We start from the raw sequence: 27,583 nt of genomic DNA, 5'->3' as shown, positions 1-27,583 counted from the left end.
ACCCAAGCAGAACATCTTCGCCTTCCTGTATGGCCACAGCCGCCTGCAGCGGCCCCTGTTCTACCGGCTCCGTCTCCAACTGCTGCGCTCCATGGGCTGGAGAGCCTGGGTGACCCGGGAGGAGTGCGAACAGGTAGGGCTGCTGGCGGGCATGGAGGGGGGCTGTCCGCAGGCTGGAGAGGCCGAGCGAGTTAGCAACATGGGCCCCATCTGTCTTCGCAGATCCAGGCCTACGACCCTGAGCTGTGGGTGTGGGGCCGAGACCGCGCCAATCTGCTGTAGATCCGGGCCAGGAGGCGGGGCACGGAATGAGGGGGTAACTGGGGCCCTGGGGTGCAGACCACAGCCAATCTGTCAGGGAAGCCCAAGGAAGTGCTCTGCCTAGACCTCATCTCCTGCCTTAGCCACCAGAGCCCAGTGCTGGCCCCCAGCATACTCACGTCTGCTTCCCTGGGGTGATGGAGAGTTGGAGGGGGGTTCCAGCCGGACCCCCAGAGGTCCTGTTCCTGGCACTGGGATCACCTTCGGGTCAAGGCCAAGAGGCTTTAGGAGCAGAGATGGGAGCTGGGTTCAGGGTGAGGGAAGTTCCACATGCCCTCAGACTGTCAATGATCATTTCCATCCGTCCAGGGCCTGCCCGTGCCCAGAGCATCGCCACCAGGACTGTCATCGGATGCCCAAGACACCAGAAAACTGGCCCATGGGAGAGAGGAATTCACCTAGAAGCAGCCTACAGGCACTTGGGTTACAGGTGAAGACCCACACACCTGTCCCCCAACCCTTTCAGACCACCTGCTACAAGGTACCAAGGAGGAAAAAGTCCGGACTCTGCCCAGTTTCAGCCTCCTATGTGGACAATCTAGAAAAATCCAGAATATCCTAGAATATTATGTTAAGACTTGGGCGCACTTCAGGAGTCTGGCAAAAGGCAACAAAAAAATCCACTTTCTTTTATGTTCCATGATCTGGAAAGTTTCCCCAATTTCAGATCAAATGCCTGAATCAACTGTCCTCGAAGGTGAGAACCTTAGCCCCAGCTTGAAGAAAAGGGGCTGCGAGGGGCAGGAACAGTTGGGTCTGGCTAGACCTGCTGGGGGACACTGAGCCCTGTGTGCTGACCGCTGGTTAATGGCGGTCTCACAATGTTTGCCACAGAAATAGTTCTCATAGTTTAAATTTAAGGCATCCTAAATTCACATCGCCAGCTCACATGCTGTTGCTTTAGATTTCTGATGCTTATTCTTGTTTATGTCTCGTTTCTTCGATAAAGATAATTTTGGCATTATGTTCAAGTCTTTTGAGATTTAACTGGGATATTTAAAATAAATCTTTTCCTTAACGTTTGAGGCTCTTCCTAGGGGAAAAGTGGTCAGGGGCAGACATGGGCAGAATCAGAGCTCCATCCCACCTTGACAGCTGATGACCCCATCTCCACGCTTTTGGGGTCACCTGGGAGCAGAGGGGAGGCCAGGTAGCCTCCTGGGAACTGTGGGAAAGCCGTGCTTCTGACACAGACCCCGTGACCAGGGGGTGTGGCTGCCTGTGCGCAGCGATCCCGGCACTTCATGGGGTGTTGAGGAGTCACAGAAGCAGCCCCAAGTGGGCTGAGCCTGGACGTAACACGTGAGAGGCCCCGAGTTTGGTCCCTGCCACCTGGTCCCTGAGCACCTCTGGATGTGACTCTGGTTCTTGCAAAGCCTGGAGTAGCGACAGAGGGACTCGGGGAACAGAGCTAGCAGCCAAGCAGCATGGGCACGGAGTGAACCCCAAGAGGAGCCAGGGTAGGGGGGACAGCAGGGCTGGCAGTAGGCCACAGGGCAGGCTCCTGTAGACCCAGATGTGGCTGTCCAGCCCTCATGTGACAGGGTGGGGAGAAATGGGGCCCCGAACACTTCGGAGATGCAGCAGAAGAAGAGACATGGGAAGGGAGAGGGCTCAAGGGAGCCGAAGACCCGCACCCCATCGCTGCAGTGTGCGGTCCTGGAATCCCAGGATCCCAGAAGCCGCCAGACAAGCTGGAGAGTCTCAGGATGCACCCCCAAGTCCTGTCCCCAGATGATCTGTGACCACCAGCTGGAAGGTCTGGGGACCCAGGCCCCGTGGGAGTGCTGTGGGGTGATTGCCCGGACAGAACCCCTTTCTCCAGCCTCAGCAGGCTATTCCCAACTGGTCTGGACAGGCAGGGAGCCAGGGAGCAAATACTTTCCCTTCCCAAGGGACATCACCTTCCTTATTAGGAACCCCCGCCCCCATCCCCAGTCTCTCTCTCTCTCTCTCTCTCTCTCTCTCTCTCTCACTCTCACACACACACACACACAGTCTGTGCCTCCGAAGGCAGAATCTGTCCCTGGCTCCCAGCGACAGACTTGGGCACTTGGAGGTCTGGGGACATACAGGAGGAGATGGAGCCCCGGGCTGCTCCTGTCCCACATAGCCTTGGCCATGCCCTGCCTGTGAGGCATCTGCCTTGCCATTACATATGCTCCACGACACGGCCATGCTCTCATGATCTCAGGCATCTCATGGTCCTCCAGCACTGCCAGGAATGACCAGAAGTACTGAGGTGGGTGTGACCCCAAAACACTGACAGAGAGAACAGGAAGAGAGAACAGTGGGGACTGCAGGACAGCACAGGAGGCACCAGAGTTCACCTGTGTCACCAAAAGGCTTTTCTGCCCACTGCTCTGGCCACAGGCAAGGACCACAGAGGTGTGAAGAAAAAAGTGGCGTGAGCTTCAAAACACAGACAAAACCACAACTGCAGAAGATTACAATCTGCCTGACCTGCTCTTACAACAGTTGAGACAAGTGCCCACGCAGGAGGAAATGGGAAGGCTAGAGCAGCCCTCAACCACACTCCCCGATGCACATTTCTAGAACACGCCAGCAGAGCAGGTGGTACTCCCCGTGCACCCCTCTTTCCCCCAGAGAGGATACTCCCGGCCACGGTTGAGGGGCTCTTTATTTGTGCATCTGCTGTGCACGAGTCACAAAGAAACCTGAGAGGCCGTGATCCACAGGCTCCTGTGAATAACTGGCCTGTGTTCTCCTGAACAGTCTGTGAAATGCCTGTGAGGACACTGAGAAAGGATTCTGCCTTTTACCAACTGAAAGTTTGCAAGAGAAATGCCCATTTGTCAGGAAAGATCCTTTAACAGGACTAAACACAGTTACTCCCAGAGAGAGCCGAGAGGGTAGAATGCAATCGAGGACGGAAGGCCCCGGAACTGCTGGACCAAGGAGAACCATGCCACCCACCTGAGCATCAAAGCGTCAGAGCCCTAGGCACTAACTAAAGCACCACAAGAGGAAGGCACGAGGCCAGCGGTACAACACTTGCCTTGCACGTGCTGACCCCAATTCAACCCCTGGCACCCCATTGGATTCCCCCCAAGCCATGGTCGGGCCTAAAAAGGAAAAATACGAACCAAAAGCAACAGCAAAAACACTGCAAGGGAAGGGAGGCCCCCTAGACGTACTTTTTTATTCTGAGGCCAGAGACAGCACTCACGGCCAGAGAAAAGATGTTAATGGGGTCAAAGAGTCTGCCTTGCTTATGGTCAACTCAGCTCAATCCCTGCAACTTCATGACCCCCACACAACAGGGGCAGCCAAAAAGGCCCCTTCGACCCCACTCTCAGGGTACCCCAGGGAATGCCCAGCACTGCAGGACTCAAGAAGCACTGTATGCATCCTTACCCCAAACCCACAAGAGAAACAGAAAGAGAATTACCAAGACTGCAAGCACCCTTGAAGATGAATTGCAGATTCAACTACTGCAACAACGTAAGAAGCTGTACCATGAATACGAACCGGAATCCTTACCCTCAGGAAACGCAATCTGATCTGAAACACTCCAGTCTAAAAGGACCTGACTTACCACATCGGCTCTGAAATAACTGAAGGAGAAAGCAAAAAATACTCACAGACTGACCATGATCAAGCAAGTGTGGGATGAGAAAAAGCAAAGGGGACTGGAGAGGCAGTGCAGGAGTTAACTTGCATCCATCCCAGCCCGACTGAAATCACCTGACCGCAGGGGCTGGGGTGACAGCACAGCGGGTAGGGCGTTTGCCTTGCACGTGGCCCACCCGAGTTCGATACCCAGCATTCCAGGTGGTCCCCTGAGCACCGCCAGGAGCCATTTCTGAGTGCAGAGCGAGCAGTAACCCCTGCGCATCAACAGGTGTAACCCACAGAGGAAAATCAATCAATCACCTGACTGAACATTGTCCTCCGAGGACCACCAGGGGTCACTCTTGAGCCCAGAGCAAGGACTCTGAGCACTATCCGGTGTGGCCCCAAAGCCAAAAGGAGGGGGGATAAAAGAGAATATTTCCCCCTCAAATCCTTGCAACTTTCCTGAAAATCTGTCGTGTTTTCAAAATAATATGTTGAAAAAGATGCTAACAGGGGCCGGCGAGGTACCTTAAGTGATAGAGCAGTTGCTGAACACACGGAAGGCCTGAGTATGACCCTCAACACCATCACTGCACGGATTCCTGAGCACCGAAGGGGGAACCACGGTAGCCCCTGGCACATCTGGGGCCAGTTTCAAGCTGCAAGGCTTGGGCACTGGGAATAGCCACCTCCCACCTCCTGCAGAGAACCACTTGATGTGCTGGGGGATCTGTGAAAAAATGCTACAAAATGGGGACAAATGTAATGCAAATTATCACAGGGCCTCCAAACATCCTGTCCTCTTGTATATAGGCCTGGATTTTCATTACCAGAGTGAATCTGGAAACGTGTCCATCTGTCTAAATGATTGTCTGGGTACCAGGAAAACACACTTTAGTTCTAGGAACACCACAGGCCTGGGCTGCTCTGTGTACTGACCAGACGGTCCAACAGTTCTCAGAGAAGTCAGCCCAGGTCTAGCAATTTTTAAGGTTCTGAGCCCCAAGAAATCTCCCAAATCCAAAGATGCCAAAACCCACAGGTAGCTCTTATTGACAACAGGCATTTTTTCCAGGGGGCAGTTCCCATTTCTTCTTACTGCAATAACAAACCAGCCTCCAAGTCACTCCCCGGATGCCAGCATGAGCCCTGAATGTGGAAACACCCGTGACGGAGACACTTGGGCTGAGCTGCCCTCACACTGGCTTTCCCATGCCCACTCCCTCCTTCACCAACAGCACCCCCACTACACGGGCAGGACAGGGCAGCGGGGAAAGTGCTGCTTGCACCCACCCAGCTGACCTGAACTTGACTCCCAACACTACCCTTGGTTCCCAAAGGAGAGACTCTGAGCACAGACAGAGTCAGGATGTCAGCCCTAAGCACAAACAGAGGTGGCGCCCGAAAAACAAAACACAAAGGAAAAAAAGAACCACCTAAAAGGAGGCCAGAGCAACAGTACAAGTAAGGCCAGGCAGAGACCCAAAACCAAAAAAAAAAACAACAAAATATAAATGCAGCACAATCCACATAACCTATTCTGCATCACGGAACCAAGGGGCAGGTACAACGCTGGGTCTGGCAGAAATCCCAAATCCCCTACCCTTCCTACACACAAATAAAAGCAAAGAGGCAGTTATGTGCCAACAGCAAAGTTTGGAATCCAGCAGTATATTCTCGAGAGTCAGTTCTTTACTTTGTCTTTGCTTGGGGGCCACACAAGGCAGGACTCAGAGCTTACAGGCAAGGCTTTAACAGACTATATGATTTTACGCCCTTGGTATGTGATTTTGTGTAAGGAAAGGGAGAAGAAATATTACACTTGGCCCAAAAGAAATCTCAATGGTGAAAAGTTTGTAATTTTTCTCAGAACCTCCAACTACTTCCCTACAGTCAGTGTTTTGCTGTGGAAGGGGAAAACTGACACCTGTTATGGCGGCAGAAATCAGCACAATCAGTGAGGCCCCAAGTTCCTGGAATTGAAACAGTCTCGGCTTCCCAGAAATGGAACAGTGTGCAACTAGCCAACCTGAACCCACCTGGGAAAGTTCCTGTGCCCTGCCAGTGGGCTCAATCAATCATTATGCCCCTAGTCAAAATGTCCCAGAAATTTTCTTTTGTTAACCCTAAAAGAAAGAGCTTATGTAACCGTGAATGATTATGGAAAACAAATTTTTAACTACTGCCTCACCACTGTTAGCCTAGACACATCCCAAAACAACTTTGTTTGGTAACTAGCTAAGTTTTTTTCTGAAACTATACAAAATGTACTGCTTAGTAATCAAACCCTATATAAACTGCTACCTGACGTCGGTGTCCCTATCAAGAGGCCAAGATAGTTGGCTCCAGTATACTGGATTACAACTCCTACTGCCTTCGCATTATCAAGTTCATGTCTCTTTCTATCTTGCTGCTTGGAAACCGATAGCTTCGGGCTTAATAGTTAAAATATTCCAGAATGCTCACAACCAAGAACTTACAATGAACATATCAACTGAGGGCAGGAGAAAGCACACCAGGCTGGGGTGGATTGTCAGCCAGCTGAAAGCCCAGGGGGGCCTTTCCTGGTACCCAATGTCCACCAGTACTATGAACAGAGAGCAGGCTGCGGCCCTCTTGGCACTGTCAGATGTGGCCCCAAATCCCACCTCATCTGCTCCCCTTGTAGTGAGATAGACCCGGAAAGAGGAGCTCAAATGGTGTATCATGTGGTTTAAGGTGGGGTACATGGAATCTCAAGGACATCTGGACAGAGGGGCAGAGTCCCTGACCATCGTCAAGTTTGTAGCAAAAAGGGAGCTGGAGTGATAGCACAGCAGGTAGTGTTTGCCTTACAAGTGGCCAATCCGGGTTCAATTCCCAGTATCCCATATGGTCACCGAGCACCAACAGGACTAATTTGTGAATACAGAGTCAGGAGTAACCCCTATGCATCGCTGGGTCTAATCAAAAAATCAAAAAGAAGCAAAAAAAAAAAAGAGAACAGACAGGAGTGATATTCACAAAGCCCAAAAAGATGTTCAAAGAATGCTCCATTGTCATGACAAATTCTGGAGTGAGACTTTTTTCTGCGGGGGCCTTTGCGCCACACCTGGCTGTGTTCATTGGACCCTATGAAATGATGGGGATTGAAATCAGACAAACTACGTGCAAGGCAAGCGCCCTACTAGGTGTACCCGCACCTTGTCTGGGAGAGATGGTCAATGGGTAGGGCTCTGCTAAGAAACTTGGCAGATAAAAAAATACTTTTTCTGTAGAAAAATTAAATAGGGTAAGCAGAGACAGTACATAGGATGCTTTTCTTTCTAGCTGCTAAAACACATTCAGTTCTCCAAAGCAGTTAGGGTCCCAAAGCAGTGCCAGAAACAATGTTGAGCTCAGATGCTAAACTTAGCACAGAGCACTGAGTGCTGTGAGTCAAAATTTACAATTCAAAAAGACAATAATAAATCAAAATTTTTCTGTGCAATGGGCTGGAGACATAGTACAGCGGGAGAAGTGCTTGTCTTGCAAGCAGAAAAACCAGATTTGACTACTGGCATCCCATATGGTTCCCTGAGCACCATCAGGTGTAACCAAGTATAGTAAGGTGTATCCCCCACTAAAAAAATAAATAAAACAACTAAAACGGAATTAACTGAAATAAATCGATCAAGTTGAGGGAGCCAATGGTTCAGTCTAAGGAATGAAAGTTGGCCAGCAACAAGCTATTCTGGAGATAATCCCAAAAAAATCCCCTGCCTCCACCTCTAAGCAGCCAAAATGGGAAAATCCTGCACTGTGACTGAAAACTGGGGTCAGGGGTGGGAGGGGGCATCTTATACTATGTCTATAAATAGGAACCAGGTCTTTGAGAAGCTAAGTTGGAACTTTCTAGCTAAAATTTTCTTATGCCCATTGAAGTCACTGACATTAATAGCCCAGTGTTTTCATCATTAAAAGAATGATTTACAGTGCATAGTCACTAATTCTCATTTAACACACGCTCGAGAATTCAAATTTGAGCCCACTATTTCCTTAATTCCTTCTTGCTAAGAAATAATAATTTTAAAAGAAATTACTTTCTCGTTTGATACGTTATTTTGTTTCAGAAACTTTCCCAGCACACCTTTCCTCTCCAAGCTCATTTTCTTCCCTAACTCCATGTTTTTCTGACCACTCGGAGTTTCCTTTTCAGGTTCTGGGGTGATCACATCTGGCCGTGCTCCGGGTACCATATGTGGTCATGAGGTTCAAACCCAGGTTAGCTACATGCAAGGCCACTGTCCTTACACACAAAAAAAGCTATCTTCAGAAAAATCTCCTCTGATCAATAGCACAGTGGGTAGGGCATTTGACTTGCACGCAGCCAACCCAGGTTAGATTCCTCCGCCATTCTCAGAGAACCCTGCAAGTAACTAAGAGTATCTCACCTGCAAAGCAAAGCCCAACAAGCTACCCGTGACATACTTGATATGCCAAACACAGTAACAAGTGTCACAAAGGAGATGTTACTGGGCCCGCTCAAGCAAATCGATGAACAATGGGAGGATAGTGACAGACTGTTCCTAAAAATCAATTAATAAGTAAGATACAGCTTTCGTCAGGAGCACTCAGTGTGTCCTGGGTGAGGGGCCGACATTCCTGTACACTATCATCGAGTGACCCCACCACTCACAATGCAGAGACCACAGCGGTTTAGGGCACTCAGAGCGACCACAGGGTGGCTGGCGAAACAAAAGGACCTTAGGGACGCTCGCAGTCTCCCTGGCCACTCCAATACCTGCTCCTTCCCCGCGCCTCATCCTCAGCAACAATGGTGGCTGATTGTAACTGTTGCCCAGAGAGTGAAGCCACCTTGGGTGGAGGGCAGGGATGGAAAGACCTGCATTCTGTGAAGCCACCTGCATTTCTGGTCCTAGCTTTAAAGAGCCAGGCTCCAAGCATTCCTGACCACATATTTTTTGGTCACTGACACTGTCCTGTTTTTCATCCTTTTGCTCGAGCGGGTCCAGTAACATCTCCATTGTGAGACTTGTTGTTACTGTGTTTGGCATATTGAACACGCCGCAGGTAGCTTGCCAGGCTTTGCTGCGCGGGAGAGATACTCTCGGTGGCTTGCTGAGCTACGACTGTAATTTATTTTCTGTTTCTTGCCTTCAGTCAGGTGATCAGGACATCTGGAGTTCACCAGGCCCAGGACAAATGGAGAGCGAGGGACTGAACAGATGGCACATGCAGCACAAAGTCTTTGTTTTCATGAAAACAATAAAATTCACTCAGATTCCATGCAAACAACCTCCAGTAGCAAGCCTCAGCCTGATCTTATCCTGCCTGTTATTCCCAAGGATCAGCAGTAGACTCCAAAACAAAGACCTGGGATAGTAGTCATAGCTGTGAGCAGAGAGAGGATGAACCTCTAGCCCTGACCTGGAAAGCTCCTGCCTTGGACCGGGAAATGTCCTGCTGACAGGGACTCTGGGGTACCAGGGCAAGCTGGGAGACACTGTCAGATGCTACTTACTCTCCAGGGGATACAGAGCAGGTTGGGATTTGGGCTGTCTGTCAGGATAGGAGTGATGGGCTCACTGTACAGGGGAGGATATTGCAGCCTTGAGATTCGGGACTCCTTCCTGGATCCCAAGGAAGGTCCTTATGGGTCCAGCGAAGGGCTGTCTCCTAGGCCAGGAACCCCTCTGATCAAGCACCCCTGCGCTTCAGGGATGCCCACAGCAGTCACAGCCCCCAAAGTGGCTCTGCCAGGGAGTAGCCACAGGGAATAAGCATGAACAAACCTTTAGCCTCTTTCTGCTCACAAAATTATGAGTGTGTATCTGTGTTTGCTTTGATTTTTGGGTCAAAACAGGCAGTACTCAGGGCTTATATTAACTTGGCACTCAAGGATTATGCTTGGTGTGGCTTAGGGGATCGCTGGAATTCCAGAAACTGAACCTGGGTTAGCCTTGTGCATGGTAAGAGCCCCCTACCTGCTGTACTACCACTCTGGCTCTTTCTAAATGAATTTCTTTCTAATGCAGCAGGAGTGATCCTTAAACAAATATCTCTTCCTCCTCAAAAAATCAATTAGCTGGGATTTGTGCTTCAATATGAAATGTAATCAAATATAGTGAACTACCTTATAAAATAGAAAAAATAAAACATAAATCCTTAATTAAAAAAAAAAAACCTTTACACACAATATTCACTCCAACAGCCAGGGTTGCATGGTCAGTGTCAGGGAGCTGATGAAGAATTGAAAGATGTTTTTCAACCTAACTTACACTGTACTCCCGTTGTTCATCGATTTGCTCGAACAGGCACCAGTAACGTCTCACAACAAATTGTGAGACTTCTTGTTACTGTTTTTGGCATATCAAATACATCACAGGAAGCCTGTTAGGCTGTGCCTTGAGGGCTAGATTATCTTGGTAGCTTGCTAGGTTCTTCGAGAGGGGTAAAGGAATCAAACTAGGATCAGCTGTGTGTAAGACAAATGCCCTACCTGCTGCAGAAATTCTTTATCAAAAAAAAAAAAAACAACAAAATGCGGTTGGAGAGACACTAAAGAGAACATGGTGCTTCCCTCAGTGAAAGCGATCAAACCTCGGCCTCCCATATGAAACAGTGATCATTGATGGAAACAATGTCTGATGGTAGAGCCTGGAATAACCTCTGGGGAACTACAAGTATGCCCACCCCACCAAAAAAAAAAAAACTAAAATAGTCAGAAAAGTAAATATTCATTTACAACTCCCAGCCACGCGCTACGACCAGGCCCCCAGGATTCCTTCTGAAGGCTGCCAATAAACACAATGAACTTCAACAGTATCTCTCGCGATTGCGGGCCATGGAGCTGCCCCTGAAACTGACTGGATATGGATGGGGGAAGTGATAAACAACCACAATAGTGCCCCCAAAGCTGGCGCAGCCCCATCGGTCACAGTACAGGAATTGGAGATGAGAGGTCCTCACATCCTGCCACTAATTGGCCTTCAGTGTCCCCCTTCCACAGTGAAGTATCTTTTTGTCTTTTAAACATGTGCCTGTAGGAGGACTGACCCACTTGACATCATGAAGAAGTAAAAGTGCACATGGAAGATTCCCGTCTGTGACATCACACATTATCAAGGAGACTTAAAGTGCCAGGTCTCAAGTGTAGACAGACCACTATGCCAGCCCAGGTGAATCGGTGCAGGGGGGATGGGCTCGGATAACGGAGAGGAGAGGGGAGTGCTTGAGGGGTCAAACACTGAACTCAGGGCAGACAGTTAAGGCAGAGTCCCTTGAATACAAGGGTGGCATAAATCACATGGGGTAGGAGTTGGTCACACACGGTAGACCTGGATTCCAAACACAATACCCCATAATGATCCTGAGTCTCCCAGGTTTGGATGCCTAAGCTGAGAGCCAGGAGTAGGGCTCAACTGGTTGTAGCTTTGTGGCTGTTTCTCTTTTATAATCCCCTAAAACACAGGGCTATCCAAGCCAAGCCACAGGGGCTGGAGCAATAGTCCAAAGGGGAGGGTAATTTCCTTGCACGGCGCTGAACCTGGCTCAATCCCTGCCATCCCATATGTTCCTCAAGCACCCCCAGGAATATTTCCTTACAGTAGAAGCAGGAGTAAGCCATGAGCACTGCTGGGTGTGAAACAAAAAGAAAAAATAAGTCAGGCCAGAGTCAGAGCAAAGAATGGGACTGTGGTGAGCTGTGTGTTTTCAAAAGGCCGGCACCACTCTTACCTCTATTGCTCGGTTAGGGACTGGGCCTCTTCTATCCAGATCCCCCATCTTCCAGTGGTTAGACAGTTACACCCACCAACTGCCATGTAAGCCCATCAACGGCCAAAATCCAGAGACTATAAAACTAAGCTCCCGGAAGCATGGGGCCACGCAACCTCTTATTGTCTAGTTCTGGCTCTCAGAGAAGCTGGTGGCAGGCTATCGAGAGTATCCTGTCCACATATATACCTGACTGGGAACAGCTATAAATGTGATTAGAGGTTTCCCCAAAAGCTTCTATCCCTCTTGGAGAGCCCGGGAAGCTACCGAGAGTATCCTGCCCGTACGGGAGAGCCTGGCAAACTACCATGTACTCAATATGCCAAAAACAGTAACAAAGATGATCGTCAATTCCCTGACCGTGAAAGATCCCCCAATGTGTCACCAGCCTACACTAGCACGTGACAGGGAGGAATGGAGATGTTACTGGTGTCCACTCGAGTAAACCCATGAACAATGGAATGATAGTGATAGTGATGTACATATAAAAACCTAGAGTATATTCCAACACTAAGAGTGGAGGATAATGGGCAGTAAACCTTGGAGGCTTTTTTGGTCTTTAATCAAATCCGAATACTTTTTATCATTCTGATGACTACTAGGTTGATGGGATATTGCTAATTCCAAATACAATACTTACCTTTTTTTCTGATATTATTGAACTGATGGGTGGGATCCAGGAACGTGCATAACCTTCTGAGTAATCCTAGGTAAACGGAACAGCCTGATGGGATGTGGGGATCCTGGGGAGTGCTGGGATGTGGGAAGATTTGGGAACTGACCCATATTCCCAACGTTTGTTAGATATTAGATTCAAGGGGCCCCTTCCAACCTTTCAAACGTCTTTCTATGAACAGTAAAGTTCATTTAAACTGTGTACAGAAGGTACCAAACAGACAGGACAGCAGGTAGGAAATTTCTCTTGCATTACCTTTAACAGGGTCCCAGAACAACACCAGGAGTAATCGCTGAGTATTTCTGGGTGTGACCCAAAAAAGACGGTGATGCCCAGAACTTCAAACAGAGCAGCAAGTGAATGTGGAACTGTGTGATAGAGCAGACAAGTCTCTCCAGAGCAGAAAGGGCAAAGTAGGGAAAACACATGTCCTGGGACCTTAGTCACTATAGCTTCCAGGGCAAAAATGGGGCCAGCGCCCTCGGGGCACCTGTGTTGTGAATCAGCTGGGAATCCAGAACAAAGAGCCAAGAAGGCCTGGGCACCTCCACTGTGGCACAAAAATAAACATGAAAGAAAACAAAGCAGCAGGATGGAGTAACAGAAGAGAATAGTGGGATGGTGAACCCAAACTTCCCATATGGTCCCCCAACCACTGCCAGTTGCAATGCCAGAGTGCAGGGCCAATAGTAATCCCAAGAATCACTGGATGTAGTCCTCCAAACAAAGCAAAGTATCGAGATGCCAGCTTTGACCCCAGCACCCTAAATGCTCCCTGAGATCGGTCAGGAGTGATCCTTGAGAAGTAAGGTATGAGTGCTCTTTAAGCTGGGTATGGTTCGAAAGGAAACACAACTAAACTGAAACAAACATGGCATCATATAGAAAGTGTCAGGCCCTCCAACAAGGAGGCACAAGGCAGGATCCTTCCTGAAACAACTCAGAGACATTTGGCACAAGAAGACTGAGAGCTCCTTGGTGAGTAGGTCACTGCATCTCCTTATCTTGTCACTCTCCTCCTACCTAGGGATGGTGTTTCTACTGGCATGTCACTATCTTCTCCTGCCTGTTTTTCCTGAGGATCAGAGACCTGGAGGAGAAGTCAGAGTGGTGAGCACTGGAGAGCACAACCCCCATCCCTAAGAAGCCAGAGTCTCGGGCAACGGCTCACAGATCCTCTTGGGGATTACACCAGATACTTCTGTCTCCCCGAGAGAAGCAAAATGGGTTGGCATCTGTGCTGTCTTTCATGACATAAGCTCTGGGCGTGGCTACAAGGGAGAAAATTTTGCCCTACCGTGACCTGGGGCCTCCTTCCTGGGTCCACAGAAGGTTCTCACAGCCACAGCCAGCGACTGAATCAGAGGCCAGATCCCGTGCTTTAGCACCCCCTGCGCTGGCAAAATCACTGCCCCCCACAACCACAGCCGAGAATGGGGCAGCCCCTTTCCTCTAAAAAAAAAAAACACTTTCTACACACACAAACACACACACACACACACGCACACACGAACGCACTTACCAACAAACTCACACACCCTTTACCCCCCAGTACTCACCTCTATAAACAGGGGTCTAGACAGGTATTTGCAGCGTGATGTGAAGAAGCAGAAGTTCCTGTTCCGACAGACAGTAAAGCTAGTAGGATGCGTTGTTTGCTGATACCAGTCAATCCTCTGCATCCCCATGCATCCCTATGGCCCCCAGAGTACTCCAGGAAAAATATCTGAGCCCTGAGCCAGGAGTCAGAGTAAGCTGTCATTGTATCTTCGCTCTAGCAGAGCCCCCCATTCCCCACACCAAATATAGCCCCCGAAGGAAACTAAAACACCAATCACCAATGGATCCACTGCTCGGTAAGGCCTCGTCCCACCAGGGAAGCCAATGAGAAAGATGGACAGGAACAGTGTCTCTTGGCATTGGGCGAGCTGCGGCTCTGCCCCTCAAAGTGTAGCTGGAGACTTTACAGCAGCAAGACTAGGGCCAAGGTTTCAACATAGGTCAGCTGGGGGTCAGCACAGTCAAGACCCGCACTTGGCAGTTCCCTCTTCCAAAAGGCCCACAGCCCCGCGTTCAGCCCCACAACTATCGACCGCTGTCCTATCGCAGAGCTGGAGGCATAGTGGCACCAGAAGCCTCCCAGGATCACTCATTCACACCCTCCTCCCCTGCACTCTGGAACAGTCCCAATGTACCCCCTCAAATATCTGCCCCACATCAGTAACTGTCTGGATATCAGGGAACAAGTGAAAAACAAGCATGAAAGCACCCACCCCCCAAGCTGGTGGAGACCCGCAGCTCAGTATGGAGATTGGAATCGCCAGGCACTCACAGGAGATCAGCCCCGTTCTGCCACAAAATTGGCCTTCCGAGACCCGCTTCCTCACAGGGGCCCTAACTGTCCTTTACCCACATGAACAATGACTCTGACACAATGTACAGGAATAGAAGCACCAGGAAGGCCCCACTGTGATGTCACTTCCATCCCCACAAGCATACTTAAAGAGCCCGGATCCAGAAGTGCAGAGAACCACTATGCCCACCCAGGTGAATCTCTGGTGCAACGGGGATGGGCTTGCATAGAGGGGTGGAGAGGCAGCTTTCGGAGTGGCTGGTCACACAGTGGAGGACTAGAAGGCAGTACGGAGAAGTCCCCTGGTTTTGTACTGGGCAAACAATGAGCCAATGCTCTCACACACAGTCCATCAGAATAAATGAACAGCGGGTTCATTCAATGTAAAACAGGCGGATATGGAGCAGGTGTGGCACGGAACAATGAGTTTCTCCGGGAACTCATCAATCAAGGTCGGGTGAAAGCAGTGACTCCCAAACCAGCCCTGGAGATGCAGAGAGAAACTGGCCTAGCAGCAAGCCCAGGGAGTTGAAGAGACGCTGGAACAGGAGCAACGGCCGGTAAGAACATCAGAGAGCACTTTCAGTCAATGCTCTATGCTTGACAACAGGCAAGCAGTGAACACTCATCTGCAAGGAAAACCAAGGAGGCCATTTGAGAAACGCAATTTCAACCCAGAGCATGAAGCAGGAGGGAGTGTGCCGAAGCTTGATACTTGCATTGAAATTGATCATCTCGATTCCATCCCTGTACACCAAATGGTGGCCCAAGGAGCAACAGGAGTAACTGATAGGTACGTCCCTACCCCAAGAAGTATAGTTCAATAAACAAATCTCATGATATCCAACATTGCTAAGAATAGAGGCATATATTTAGGCAAAGGTAACCAAAGCATACTGCTAAATTTGTAGCCTTACTAGGCCTTTCAGAAAATCTATAGCACTGTCCTCCTGTTGTTCATCTCCTGAATGGGCCCAGTAACGTTTCCATCGTGAGACTTGTTATTGTGTTTGGCAGATCGATTATATCATAGGTAGCTTGCCAGGTTTTGCCGTGTGCGCAAGATACTCTCAGTAGCTCGCCGGGCTCTCCGACAATCGAAATCATTATTATCAGCCAGGTGAAAACGTGATGGTTGGGATTTAACTGCTTCCAAAGCCAAGTTTTGTTTTGTCCTAATACTACTGAAGTGAGGTGGGTGGGATCCTGGAATATGACCCCCTTTATTAGTCATCAAAGCTGAATATATGTTGAGATGGGGAAGCAGGGGGTTCTCCCTTGTTCCTACCACCTGGAAAACATTTGAGTCAAGGGGCCCCTTCCACAATTTCAAAGTCCATTTCAATGGTCTCCAATCCTCACTTTAAAGATCCTTGTCAGGATATTTTCACAAGATAAAACTTTTTGTGAACATTAATCTTTAGTGCAATGTAAAATTAAAAAAATATATGAATACAAGGAGTGTAGAAATGATACCGAAGACAAAGTACTTGCTTGCACATGGCTGACCTGGATTCTGAGCCCCATAAGGATATATGTGACCCCCAGTCTGGAATCCTGAGCTAGGAACCATCAGTAAAGCCTGAACCGAGGGGGTGTGGCACCCCAAAACCTAACACAGAAAGACTGGAAAAATAAAGGATTTCCTCGTCTTCCACTTTGCAATTTTCACTGCAACTTTGTGATTCATCTCTGTCATAATTCTCTAAAACCAGGGCCTCTGGGCCAAGTTGGAATGAGAGTAGACAATGACATAGAGATGAGCTGTGACATTTCCACAGAGGGCCTATTTTTGTACCTGTTTTTATTTAGTCACCTTCCTCATGGCCTCCATCACAAAGACCCACTATGTACAAGTTAAACATATATGTGATGGAAAAATTCCAGGGCACTGGCATGGCTGTGGTGCGGGAGATATTCAGCAAGAAACTTTCCTTACAGAAGTGACATCATAAGTAGCTCATCATATAATACGAGGATGATTTCCTTCTTGGCTGCAGTTTTGTACCACCTGTGACCCCCCCGTCCAACGGAATCTGGCTAAACTGAAAGGGCCTGTTCTGACCTTACAGATCGTTAATAGGGGATCAACTCATCCAGTATAAATTTTACAAAGTTTACTAAAGCTTGAAGGTCCATGAAGCCCTGTTCACATTCAGTACATACATAAAATTTTCTCTCCACTATTCATTCTCATATGCCTAGTAAGGCCTGAGGATTCAATAAAGACGTTCCCACATTATTTACTTATATAAGGCTTCTTTCCTGTATGAATTCTGCAATAAATACAAAGACTTGAGAAATCGTAAGTGTGGCATGCTTTGCAACTGGACCTTAGGAAGCAAAAATTCTTGATGTAGAAAAAACCCCAAAAAGTTGCGATCAGAGACAGTGCAGCAGGCAGGGAACTTGCCTTGCATGCAGCCAAGCCAGATAATTCCTCACATCCCATATGGTCACTGAGTACCACCATCAGGAATTCCTGGGTTCAGAGCCAAAAGTAAACCCTAAGCATATCCGAATGTGGTACACAAGGCAAAACAAAACAATAATAATGAAAAAGTTTCATTTAAAACCCTACCCTCCGGCAGGGAACAAACCACCATGTGGCCCCACCACATCAAGGCAATCAATCAAAAGAGAGACTACAACTGGATGTGCTAGTGCAGGGGTCTTAGGCCCTGCCCCTTGAAGTGAATCTGAAGGTTTTACACATGTGATGCCTGCGCCAAAGGCTCCGGATCAGGGCAAAGCGAAGTCCTGTGCAGGGAGGGTCGGGATAGCCAGGCCGTGCTCTATGCAAGTCCCGTAGGCCCCGCACTCAGGCCACCCCTCAGCCCCACGCCCACTCGCCACTGACAGATCGTGGAGCAAGAGGCGATGGTGGGCAAAGGGGAGCCACAGGATCACCCACTCACACTCGAACCCTGCACCCCCTAAAGCCTCTGGGTTCCACTAAAGCATTCACCTTGCCTCAAGAACCAGCTGATATCAGAAAAAAGAGAAAAACAAGCATGTAAGGGCCCCCAAACTGGAACAGCCCACACCGCTCACAGTGTGGAGGCACCGGGAACTCTCATATGAATTCTCATATGAACAGTTAGGTTTGAAGAAATAGCAAAGGCCTTCCCACATTTCTTACATACATAAGGATTCTTTCCAAAGTGAATTCTCATATGATCAGTAAGGCATGAGGACACAGTGCAAGCCTTCCCACATTCCTTACAAACGTAAGGTTTCTCTCCAGTGTGAATTCTCACATGACGAGTAAGGCTGGAGGAATACCAAAGGCATTCCCACATTCCTTACACATATAAGGCTCCTCTTCAGTTTGAGTTTGCATATGCCCAGTGGGGGTCGAGGATGGAGTGAAGGCCTTTTCACATGCCTTATATTTATGAGGTTTCTCTCCACTGTGAATTTTCCTGTGTCTTGAAAGGTGTGAGGAGTAAGCAGAGACCTTCCCACATTGCGCACACACATATGGTTTCTCTCCCGTATGAATTCTCCAAAGTTTTAATGGGTCAGAGGGTCGAGTGAAGGCCTTTGCACAGTCCTTATGTGTATGTGGTTTCCTTCCTGTGTGGATGTTCATGTCAGCATATTAGGAGGACGCTGGACTCGAGCCACGCCCTTGCTGCTGACACTCCTGGGGATTCTGTCCACTGTGGATTTCTAAGGGAACATCACAGTCCTGGGAACACGAGGAAGCTCCCCCACATGCTTTCTCTTAGACAGGGTCAGTCCATGGTGACTTTGCTTATGGGCTTTCCGGTGTGAGGGACTCACTACAAACAGTGCTCCTCTCCCACATTCTAGGGTCTGCTACAGTATTGGAGTTTGTGTCTCTGGACTGAGAACAACAGACTGTATGGACCTTTTCCCAGGGAAGGGCTTCTTCAAAGTGAGGTCACTCTCTCCATTAGGATCACCCTGTCATCCACCATTAAAATCACATCCTTGATCCCCTGCAAGCAGAATATCTGTCCCCAACGTGCAAATTTTACCAGCTGACTCACACCCAGTGACTCCACTCTCAAATCAAATGGCTGCAATGCCAAAACCTGAATCTGCAGTTTGAGTTATGCAATGAAACGCAACAGATGACTAAGAATTTGTGGAAAGAAATGAATGAGGCAGTGTGTTCAGACTTGCGGGCAAGCTGGGGCTCCCTCGGGCTCCGACACGTTCCTCTCCGGTTGGGGGCCAGAGCGATGGGTTGGAGGGGAGGGCGAGGGTCTCGTGCCCCCGACCCCATGGGGCCGCCCCGGCCAGGGCTACCAGGACGCACAATGAAAAACAAACCTGAAAAGAAAACTCTCTCTCTTCTGGTCGTCCTGATTTCCGTTGTTCCCGACCCTTTCCGAACGACTTTTGCTCCCGAACCTTCCACTTCACTTGTCAGCCCACCTGCCAGGCACCACCGACCCCCCCATTCCCTCACCCCCCCCACGCGCCTCCTAAATAAAAACCTCCCTGGATGCGATGCGCTAAGATAGACGGAAGGGAGAGACAAACCTCTCGAAAAGGCGGGCGCTGGGGGCATCCCGGGCTGGGCAGGCGGCGGAGGCTCAGAGCTCCCAGATGGACCACTCAGCGGCCAGGCCAGCGAGGAAACTGGCCCTATGGGACGCCCCCACGCCCTGGCCGCCCCCTTCCCGCCCCACCCCCGCTCCTCACCAGGCAACAAACAGGGTGGAGATTGCTCCGCCCACAAAGACCCCAGGGAAAGGCGGGGCTCTGTGACCTCACCTACACTTCCGGTCAGGGTTTTAAAGGGCCAGACACCACATAGTCCCCACACAGCAACCTATAGGGCTTTTTACTACCTCTGGGCTGAGGAAACACTCCTGGCTGTGCCTACCTTTTACCTATAATAAATATCCTATCTTGGAGGACTGTGTGATGACACAGCAGGTATGAGCAGCTTGCAATTGGCTGACCAAGTGCTCTAGCCAGGCACCCGATTGTCGAGGGACCCCGACAGCTGTGATCCCTGAGGTCAGAGCAGGAGTAAGGCCTGAGTACTGTAGTGTGTGACCCCAAAATACAGCAGTGACAAACAGTAAACTCTATCCAAATAGAGGGAAATAAATCCACGTACCCTGACAAATTGTAGCATAAAATAGTTCAAGAGTCAAACAGTGGGTCCTTAAAACCCTGTTTCCCAGCTTTGTATGCTGCAGGAGCACACTTCTATCTCTGCTCTCAGATATTCCGTGTGTGTGTGTCTGAGCCAGAACCAACAGTGTCAGGAGTACTCCTAGCTCTGCATTCAGGGATCTGTCCTGGAATGTCTGAGGTTTGCTGGGATGCAGCTGATCAAATCTGTGTTAGCTGCATGCAAGGCAAGCACCCTACTTGCTGCACCATACCTCTGGCCCTTTCAAAGTAAATTTCTTGCCAGCAAGCCAGGAGTGACCCCTGAGCAAAGTTCCCCCCCCCCAATGCGACAATAAGAACATCTTCCTGCAAGAGCAAGAAAAATTAAATCCTTGACCTGCTATACTCACCCCAAGAGCCAGTATCCAGGGATCGCCCAGTCAGGAAGAGATGAAGCATAGAGGATTTTTCATAACTGAAGATGAGTCTAAATTCCTCATCTGGAAAAAACATCAGCGTTGGAATTAGACAGACAGTAAAGCAGGCAAGATGCTTGCCCTCCTCGCCCCAATCAAGCTTCAGCATCCCAGATCCCAGAGCACCGCCAGGAATGATTCCTGAGCACTGAGCCAGGAGTGAGCATCTTAGGGTATGTCCTCTCTCACTCCCCCCACAAAACATAAAAAAACAACTAAAACAAACCCCCAAATTAAAATTTCATTGGCCTAAACCTCCCACCTGCGTGAACCACGCTTCCAAAAAGGCCCCTCCCCATCACAACCGCCAATGAATAGGACGGTCTGCAACAGAGTCTCTTGCCTTTAGGGGGCTGCAGCCCCGACCCTGAACATGAATCTGCAGATTCTATAGCATCTACGTCAAGGCTAAAGGCTTCAGGATTTGTACCGACAAGTTCCATGTTGGGAGTGTTGGCCACTCAAGCCCCTAGCCCTTGGGTGGGTTCCGCAACCCCAAGGCCTGTAGCCCCAGTGCTCAGCCCCATGCCAAAATGCAACAAGGGCACACTCAATCCCACAACCCCTGTACTGTGTACAGACCCCACTGCACCGCCCTAAGCTCCGCATCACTCTGAAGCCACTACTGCACCCCAGGAACTGCCTGGATGTCAGGAATTCAGTGAGAAAGAAAGCACGAAAGCACCTCCCAGGTCCGAATGGTCCCGCTACTAACAATGTGGAGACTGAGAGTTCTGGGATGCTAACGGGAGGATGCTTGTGTCCTGCCACAAAACTGGCCTTCAGAGTACCCCTTCTACCAGGGGCCGCCACTTTTTACTGATCTTGTCCCTCATAAATAATGCACTAGGAAAGCCCCATATGTTCGGTGTTTTATTTTTTTGTAAACTCAATAAACAGACACGAGTGGAAATATCTCCCTTTGCAGAAAGCGTTAGAGAGAGAGCACCGAGGTAGGGCGTTTGCCTTGCACGCAGCCAACATGGCGGATCTGAGTTCGATTCCTCCACCCCTCTCGGAGAGCCCGGCAAGCTACGGAGAGTATCTCGCCCGCACGGCAAAGCCTGGCAAGCTCCCCGTGATGTATTCGACATGCCACACACAATAACAACCAAGTCTCCAACGGGGGACCTTACTAGGCCAGCTCGAGCAAATCGATGAACCATGGGAGGACAGCGACAGTGATAGCAGAAAGCTGACACACCATTCCAAGAGAAAAGAAAATAGATTCCAGTCAGGGTTCAGTTCAAGCTCAGAGTGGAGCTCAGTGTGGAGCGCCTGATGCATGGAGTGAAGGCAACCCTGCATCCCTGCAGACACGACGAGCCACGGGGGCCATTGAAAACATCTCACCAAAAATGGATGGCCCTCAGGATCGATCCTTTTTTTGGTCCTTTTATTTTGAAGTTTGTCTTCTTTAGAGACACACCAGGCAGTGCTCAGGGATCACTCCTGGAGGGTCTGTAAGGGAGCAAATGGATGCAAACCTTTCTCCTTCTCACTGCGCTGACACTAGTGCCCTCAAACTGGTTTTCTTTTTCAGTTTTGGCTTTTTGGGTCACACCTGGTGAAGCACAGGGGTTACTGCTGTCTCTGCACTGAGGAATTCCTCATGGTGGTCCTCAGGGGACCAAAAGGGACGCCAGGAATAAAACCCGGGCCGGTCGCATAAAAACCAAGTATACACCCACTGATCTATCGCTCCCCCCACAAAGCCCAAACTAGTTGTTTTCAAACAATTACCAGTTTCGATCAAATGGAAGCAATAGAAATAAACATTTTATTCAAAGGAAAAAATAGAAATTTCTTTCGGTTTTGAGCAGTGATTTCACCACCCAGGGAAGCTCAGGAAGGGCCTCTACGCCAAGCATTAGGCTCTAGATTTCCTCTCTGCAGTGCCCTGTCATCCACCATTAAAATCACATCCTTGATCCCCTGCAAGCAGAATACCTGTCCCCAACGTGCAAATTTTACCAGCTGACTCACACCCAGTGACTCCACTCTCAAATCAAATGGCTGCAATGCCAAAACCTGAATCTGCAGTTTGAGTTATGCAATGAAACGCAACAGATGACTAAGAATTTGTGGAAAGAAATGAATGAGGCAGTGTGTTCAGACTTGCGGGCAAGCTGGGGCTCCCTCGGGCTCCGACACGTTCCTCTCCGGTTGGGGGCCAGAGCGATGGGTTGGAGGGGAGGGCGAGGGTCTCGTGCCCCCGACCCCATGGGGCCGCCCCGGCCAGGGCTACCAGGACGCACAATGAAAAACAAACCTGAAAAGAAAACTCTCTCTCTTCTGGTCGTCCTGATTTCCGTTGTTCCCGACCCTTTCCGAACGACTTTTGCTCCCGAACCTTCCACTTCACTTGTCAGCCCACCTGCCAGGCACCACCGACCCCCCCATTCCCTCACCCCCGCCCCCGCACGCGCCTCCTAAATAAAAACCTCCCTGGATGCGATGCGCTAAGATAGACGGAAGGGAGAGACAAACCTCTCGAAAAGGCGGGCGCTGGGGGCATCCCGGGCTGGGCAGGCGGCGGAGGCTCAGAGCTCCCAGATGGACCACTCAGCGGCCAGGCCAGCGAGGAAACTGGCCCTATGGGACGCCCCCACGCCCTGGCCGCCCCCTTCCCGCCCCACCCCCGCTCCTCACCAGGCAACAAACAGGGTGGAGATTGCTCCGCCCACAAAGACCCCAGGGAAAGGCGGGGCTCTGTGACCTCACCTACACTTCCGGTCAGGGTTTTAAAGGGCCAGACACCACATAGTCCCCACACAGCAACCTATAGGGCTTTTTACTACCTCTGGGCTGAGGAAACACTCCTGGCTGTGCCTACCTTTTACCTATAATAAATATCCTATCTTGGAGGACTGTGTGATGACACAGCAGGTATGAGCAGCTTGCAATTGGCTGACCAAGTGCTCTAGCCAGGCACCCGATTGTCGAGGGACCCCGACAGCTGTGATCCCTGAGGTCAGAGCAGGAGTAAGGCCTGAGTACTGTAGTGTGTGACCCCAAAATACAGCAGTGACAAACAGTAAACTCTATCCAAATAGAGGGAAATAAATCCACGTACCCTGACAAATTGTAGCATAAAATAGTTCAAGAGTCAAACAGTGGGTCCTTAAAACCCTGTTTCCCAGCTTTGTATGCTGCAGGAGCACACTTCTATCTCTGCTCTCAGATATTCCGTGTGTGTGTGTCTGAGCCAGAACCAACAGTGTCAGGAGTACTCCTAGCTCTGCATTCAGGGATCTGTCCTGGAATGTCTGAGGTTTGCTGGGATGCAGCTGATCAAATCTGTGTTAGCTGCATGCAAGGCAAGCACCCTACTTGCTGCACCATACCTCTGGCCCTTTCAAAGTAAATTTCTTGCCAGCAAGCCAGGAGTGACCCCTGAGCAAAGTTCCCCCCCCCCCAATGCGACAATAAGAACATCTTCCTGCAAGAGCAAGAAAAATTAAATCCTTGACCTGCTATACTCACCCCAAGAGCCAGTATCCAGGGATCGCCCAGTCAGGAAGAGATGAAGCATAGAGGATTTTTCATAACTGAAGATGAGTCTAAATTCCTCATCTGGAAAAAACATCAGCGTTGGAATTAGACAGACAGTAAAGCAGGCAAGATGCTTGCCCTCCTCGCCCCAATCAAGCTTCAGCATCCCAGATCCCAGAGCACCGCCAGGAATGATTCCTGAGCACTGAGCCAGGAGTGAGCATCTTAGGGTATGTCCTCTCTCACTCCCCCCACAAAACATAAAAAAACAACTAAAACAAACCCCCAAATTAAAATTTCATTGGCCTAAACCTCCCACCTGCGTGAACCACGCTTCCAAAAAGGCCCCTCCCCATCACAACCGCCAATGAATAGGACGGTCTGCAACAGAGTCTCTTGCCTTTAGGGGGCTGCAGCCCCGACCCTGAACATGAATCTGCAGATTCTATAGCATCTACGTCAAGGCTAAAGGCTTCAGGATTTGTACCGACAAGTTCCATGTTGGGAGTGTTGGCCACTCAAGCCCCTAGCCCTTGGGTGGGTTCCGCAACCCCAAGGCCTGTAGCCCCAGTGCTCAGCCCCATGCCAAAATGCAACAAGGGCACACTCAATCCCACAACCCCTGTACTGTGTACAGACCCCACTGCACCGCCCTAAGCTCCGCATCACTCTGAAGCCACTACTGCACCCCAGGAACTGCCTGGATGTCAGGAATTCAGTGAGAAAGAAAGCACGAAAGCACCTCCCAGGTCCGAATGGTCCCGCTACTAACAATGTGGAGACTGAGAGTTCTGGGATGCTAACGGGAGGATGCTTGTGTCCTGCCACAAAACTGGCCTTCAGAGTACCCCTTCTACCAGGGGCCGCCAATTTTTACTGATCTTATCCCTCATAAATAATGCACTAGGAAAGCCCCATATGTTCGGTGTTTTATTTTTTTGTAAACTCAATAAACAGACACGAGTGGAAATATCTCCCTTTGCAGAAAGCGTTAGAGAGAGAGCACCGAGGTAGGGCGTTTGCCTTGCACGCAGCCAACATGGCGGATGTGAGTTCGATTCCTCCACCCCTCTCGGAGAGCCCGGCAAGCTACGGAGAGTATCTCGCCCGCACGGCAAAGCCTGGCAAGCTCCCCGTGATGTATTCGACATGCCACACACAATAACAACCAAGTCTCCAACGGGGGACCTTACTAGGCCAGCTCGAGCAAATCGATGAACCATGGGAGGACAGCGACAGTGATAGCAGAAAGCTGACACACCATTCCAAGAGAAAAGAAAATAGATTCCAGTCAGGGTTCAGTTCAAGCTCAGTGTGGAGCTCAGTGTGGAGCGCCTGATGCATGGAGTGAAGGCAACCCTGCATCCCTGCAGACACGACGAGCCACGGGGGCCATTGAAAACATCTCACCAAAAATGGATGGCCCTCAGGATCGATCCTTTTTTTGGTCCTTTTATTTTGAAGTTTGTCTTCTTTAGAGACACACCAGGCAGTGCTCAGGGATCACTCCTGGAGGGTCTGTAAGGGAGCAAATGGATGCAAACCTTTCTCCTTCTCACTGCGCTGACACTAGTGCCCTCAAACTGGTTTTCTTTTTCAGTTTTGGCTTTTTGGGTCACACCTGGTGAAGCACAGGGGTTACTGCTGTCTCTGCACTGAGGAATTCCTCATGGTGGTCCTCAGGGGACCAAAAGGGACGCCAGGAATAAAACCCGGGCCGGTCGCATAAAAACCAAGTATACACCCACTGATCTATCGCTCCCCCCACAAAGCCCAAACTAGTTGTTTTCAAACAATTACCAGTTTCGATCAAATGGAAGAAATAGAAATAAACATTTTATTCAAAGGAAAAAATAGAAATTTCTTTCGGTTTTGAGCAGTGATTTCACCACCCAGGGAAGCTCAGGAAGGGCCTCTACGCCAAGCATTAGGCTCTAGATTTCCTCTCTGCAGTGCCCTGTCATCCACCATTAAAATCACATCCTTGATCCCCTGCAAGCAGAATACCTGTCCCCAACGTGCAAATTTTACCAGCTGACTCACACCCAGTGACTCCACTCTCAAATCAAATGGCTGCAATGCCAAAACCTGAATCTGCAGTTTGAGTTATGCAATGAAACGCAACAGATGACTAAGAATTTGTGGAAAGAAATGAATGAGGCAGTGTGTTCAGACTTGCGGGCAAGCTGGGGCTCCCTCGGGCTCCGACACGTTCCTCTCCGGTTGGGGGCCAGAGCGATGGGTTGGAGGGGAGGGCGAGGGTCTCGTGCCCCCGACCCCATGGGGCCGCCCGGGCCAGGGCTACCAGGACGCACAATGAAAAACAAACCTGAAAAGAAAACTCTCTCTCTTCTGGTCGTCCTGATTTCCGTTGTTCCCGACCCTTTCCGAACGACTTTTGCTCCCGAACCTTCCACTTCACTTGTCAGCCCACCTGCCAGGCACCACCGACCCCCCCCATTCCCTCACCCCCCCCACGCGCCTCCTAAATAAAAACCTCCCTGGATGCGATGCGCTAAGATAGACGGAAGGGAGAGACAAACCTCTCGAAAAGGCGGGCGCTGGGGGCATCCCGGGCTGGGCAGGCGGCGGAGGCTCAGAGCTCCCAGATGGACCACTCAGCGGCCAGGCCAGCGAGGAAACTGGCCCTATGGGACGCCCCCACGCCCTGGCCGCCCCCTTCCCGCCCCACCCCCGCTCCTCACCAGGCAACAAACAGGGTGGAGATTGCTCCGCCCACAAAGACCCCAGGGAAAGGCGGGGCTCTGTGACCTCACCTACACTTCCGGTCAGGGTTTTAAAGGGCCAGACACCACATAGTCCCCACACAGCAACCTATAGGGCTTTTTACTACCTCTGGGCTGAGGAAACACTCCTGGCTGTGCCTACCTTTTACCTATAATAAATATCCTATCTTGGAGGACTGTGTGATGACACAGCAGGTATGAGCAGCTTGCAATTGGCTGACCAAGTGCTCTAGCCAGGCACCCGATTGTCGAGGGACCCCGACAGCTGTGATCCCTGAGGTCAGAGCAGGAGTAAGGCCTGAGTACTGTAGTGTGTGACCCCAAAATACAGCAGTGACAAACAGTAAACTCTATCCAAATAGAGGGAAATAAATCCACGTACCCTGACAAATTGTAGCATAAAATAGTTCAAGAGTCAAACAGTGGGTCCTTAAAACCCTGTTTCCCAGCTTTGTATGCTGCAGGAGCACACTTCTATCTCTGCTCTCAGATATTCCGTGTGTGTGTGTCTGAGCCAGAACCAACAGTGTCAGGAGTACTCCTAGCTCTGCATTCAGGGATCTGTCCTGGAATGTCTGAGGTTTGCTGGGATGCAGCTGATCAAATCTGTGTTAGCTGCATGCAAGGCAAGCACCCTACTTGCTGCACCATACCTCTGGCCCTTTCAAAGTAAATTTCTTGCCAGCAAGCCAGGAGTGACCCCTGAGCAAAGTTCCCCCCCCCCCAATGCGACAATAAGAACATCTTCCTGCAAGAGCAAGAAAAATTAAATCCTTGACCTGCTATACTCACCCCAAGAGCCAGTATCCAGGGATCGCCCAGTCAGGAAGAGATGAAGCATAGAGGATTTTTCATAACTGAAGATGAGTCTAAATTCCTCATCTGGAAAAAACATCAGCGTTGGAATTAGACAGACAGTAAAGCAGGCAAGATGCTTGCCCTCCTCGCCCCAATCAAGCTTCAGCATCCCAGATCCCAGAGCACCGCCAGGAATGATTCCTGAGCACTGAGCCAGGAGTGAGCATCTTAGGGTATGTCCTCTCTCACTCCCCCCACAAAACATAAAAAAACAACT

The sequence above is a fragment of the Sorex fumeus genome, unplaced genomic scaffold (genome assembly GCF_029834395.1).
Source record: "Sorex fumeus unplaced genomic scaffold, SorFum_2.1 ptg000041l, whole genome shotgun sequence".
In the NCBI taxonomy this organism is placed as follows: Eukaryota; Metazoa; Chordata; class Mammalia; order Eulipotyphla; family Soricidae; genus Sorex; species Sorex fumeus.
This window is presented reverse-complemented; position numbering follows the sequence as displayed.